The sequence below is a fragment of the Lepidochelys kempii genome, chromosome 14 (assembly GCF_965140265.1).
Source record: "Lepidochelys kempii isolate rLepKem1 chromosome 14, rLepKem1.hap2, whole genome shotgun sequence".
NCBI classification, from domain to species: domain Eukaryota; kingdom Metazoa; phylum Chordata; order Testudines; family Cheloniidae; genus Lepidochelys; species Lepidochelys kempii.
The window spans coordinates 23,493,385-23,496,642 of NC_133269.1; positions in this window are offsets into that span (position 1 = coordinate 23,493,385).

Consider the following 3,258-nt stretch of genomic DNA (forward strand, 5'->3'; position numbering starts at 1 on the left):
AGTGAACGATTCAAAGCAAATAATTTATTCCCTGACTTACTTTCTCCTCTTTTCCTCCTTCAGCTGCCCATGAGCAATTTGCAGGTCCTGCTCATTTATTTGCTGCATTTGTCAAGTCGTTCTAGGCCTCCAGGTCATTCGTGGGCTGCTCACTGCAAGGATTCAGCCTCCAGAAGCCGCAGTATAAGTCATGTTGGCTTGCAGTAGTCATAGCATTGTTTATGGCCCAGATCCTCAAAGGGATTTAGTCGCCTTTGACAGTCTGGGCCTCTGTTCCGTGAGTGCATGAGGGTAAATCAGAATCAGGTGCCAAGATTTGGGGAAATATTCTCCTATATTTGTATTGATTATACAGGGATAGCCAATTGTTTGACTACTACACTCACAACTTGGTCTTAGAACTTGTCAAGAGACCAAATAACCAAACGTAGCCGAATTTAAAGACAAAACAGTACAAGATGAAAAGGAGACATGCACAGCTTCCTTCAGGGAAGCCAGTTCTCACAGCGTGGTCACCTTATGTGTGCTTCAGAGTTATGCATTTCAGCCAGGAGTATTTATAGCATGATTTTACAAGTTTCAAAACTCTTTATACGTGACTAAAATCCAACCCACCAGTTCCCACCACTTCCTTAACATACTGTTCTGGACCTTCCTTATCTTTGTTTTGGATACCAGCATTCCAGATACTGGTCAGTGAAGGTAACACCCCAGCTTGTTCCAGGGCAGAACATTCATGTATTTTGCCTTTGACAAGTTTCCCAGTTTCTACTGCCAAAGCTGACTTCAGCTTTGCAAAGTGTTGTGGGATACTTGACGAGGGTGAACAGAACTATGTGGAGAGGATAATACATTCAGTTACTGTCACTTCCCAACACTAATACATAAAGTATTTTATATTAACACCATGCACGGAGTACCTATTATTGTGGTGGATTCTCTGCCTAGCATATATCTATTGGCAAACATTTGCTTAAAATGTCCCAGAAGCATTCCTGTGTGTAGACTTTTTCCCTAGAACACCCATGGAAAGTGGAGCTGGAAGGGATGGCTTCTGACCCAGCCCTTCAATGTCACAATGATCTGCCCAGGTTCCTCAGGCAGGTACCTCCATCAGTGGAAATGGGGAAATTCCTAGTTTTCAGTGGAATCCAAAAGTGCCACCGAACACTGTACCAGAGGCTAACTACACAACCACTCAGAAAAATCTAGTGTAAAGGGTTCCCTGCAGCCAGAGGGAGGAAAAAGGGAAAACCAAGCAGAAGATTCCCCCAAGAATTGCCTCAAGGCAATATCAAAAACGAGGACAGCCATTAGTGTCAGACCCTTGCAGTCACTCCTTTCTCTCCTATCACTTGCTGATGTCAGCTGCAAATCACCACCCAGATTTCTTTCTGCAAGGCTTACAAAACCAAAGGGAAAGTTCTTGACAACGAGAAAGACGGCAGCAGGCTGGGTGAACTGATGGGTGCCTACCAGTGCGGGAGACTCATCCAACTCCAGAGGCTGCCGTTGCTATGGGCAACCACACTGCCCAGCCTCCTTCAAATGTACTCTTGAATTTGAGAGCAGACGACAAAAATCCGAAGTACAAGCTCTTCTGCAAGCTTCCATACCAAGCCGTGTGATGAGACTAGGGCTAACGGATAGAAAAGCTAGAAGGAAACGCCTTCTGATTGACAGCTCTCCCAGCATAGCACTAAGGGTATGTCTACACTGCATGCGGAGGTGCAATGGGAGCTTGGGTAGGCCGACCTGTGCTAGTTTTAATCTGGCTACTCTAGCTAGTTTACAGCACCTAGCTCGCTCAAAAGAGCGGTGACGATGCTGTACAAGCCCACCCAGAACCCTAGCCCATGCCAGGTTTGTGCTACTACATCTTCACTGCTCTGTTGAGCTGTGCTAGCTAGATTAAAGCTAGCGAAGGTATGCTAAGCCGAGCTGTAATCCCATCTCTGATTGCAGTGTAGACATGCTCTAAGACAGGAGCAACGATCAGTATGGAGGTCTTCTTTAGGATCTGCCTTCTTTTCTAACGCAAATCCAGTTTGCCAATGGCCCTTTCCTCTGTCATGTTCTGAGTGGAAAGAACAAGCAGTTCGGACAACTAAAATGGATTCCATATTGAAACGAGCCGCGCCACCATCTTGCTTCCCCTTCCCCTCACTGAAGGCCCCATCTAGTGTTCTCAAGTATGCACAGGGCCAGTCCTAGAAGCAGGTAGGCAGGGACCTTACTGCTGCACTGCTCGGCCTTTTTTTTTTTTTTTTTGCTCTGTTCTCATTGGCGGGTCATTATTTGTTGTGCTGCTTGGCCAGCCTTTTGCTTGGCCCCTTGCGGGGGAGTGGGGTGTGTGTGCGTGCATGTGTAACGCACACACCTCCTGGGTGTGGTGCTCTGTCCCATCTAGTGGCACCGAGACCACTTAGAGAGAGAAAATGAGTCTGCTCTACAGCCTTAGCTAAGAGCCATGTGGCTTTTAGCTCATGCAGTAGAGGCTCATGTGTTTAGCTCCAGAGGTCCCAGATTCGATCCTGCCCGCCAACAACCGGGGTCTGTTGGCATTACAAGTGGGCGCTCATCCAGGATATCAACTGGGAAGTCTCTGAAGCTCGGGACGCGCTTCCTCAGCTGAGGGAAGTATATAATGCACATGCCTCCTGGGTGTGGTGTTCTGTCCCGTTAAGTGGCATCAAGACCAGTTAGAGAGAGTTAATGAGTCTACTCTACAGCCTTAGCTAAGAGCCATATGGCATTAAGTAGAGGCTCATGCATTTGGCTCCTCAGGTCTGATCCCACCCGCCGATGACCAGGGTCTGTTGGCGTTACACATGCAAAAACATTTTCCACCCTGACCACTCCTGGTATCTTGGCATGCACTGCATTAACTCACCCCGCTAAGGTCAGTTAACTTTAGCGGCAGCACAGGGCCTTCCATCTCAGCTTGCCTAGGGCCTTCCTGAGTCCCTTTCCCACCTGGCTTCCTACTACACTGTTAAAGAAACAGTACATGTGCTCTTGTGGCATGTAGGGCTCAGAAAGCTGCAGAGGACACACACACAGCCCATGGGAAGGGGATGGGGGAACGATGTTGCATCAGAGCCGAAAGGCTGAATGCCTGAGACAGCATATTATACAGAAACGAGGAGAACGGTTTGCTCTGACACATCACATGCTTGTCATCAGCTTCTAAATTACTCCGCAGCAACTCCACTGCGCATTAGTCTACGGGAGAGCCCTTCCAGCGGCTGACAAGAA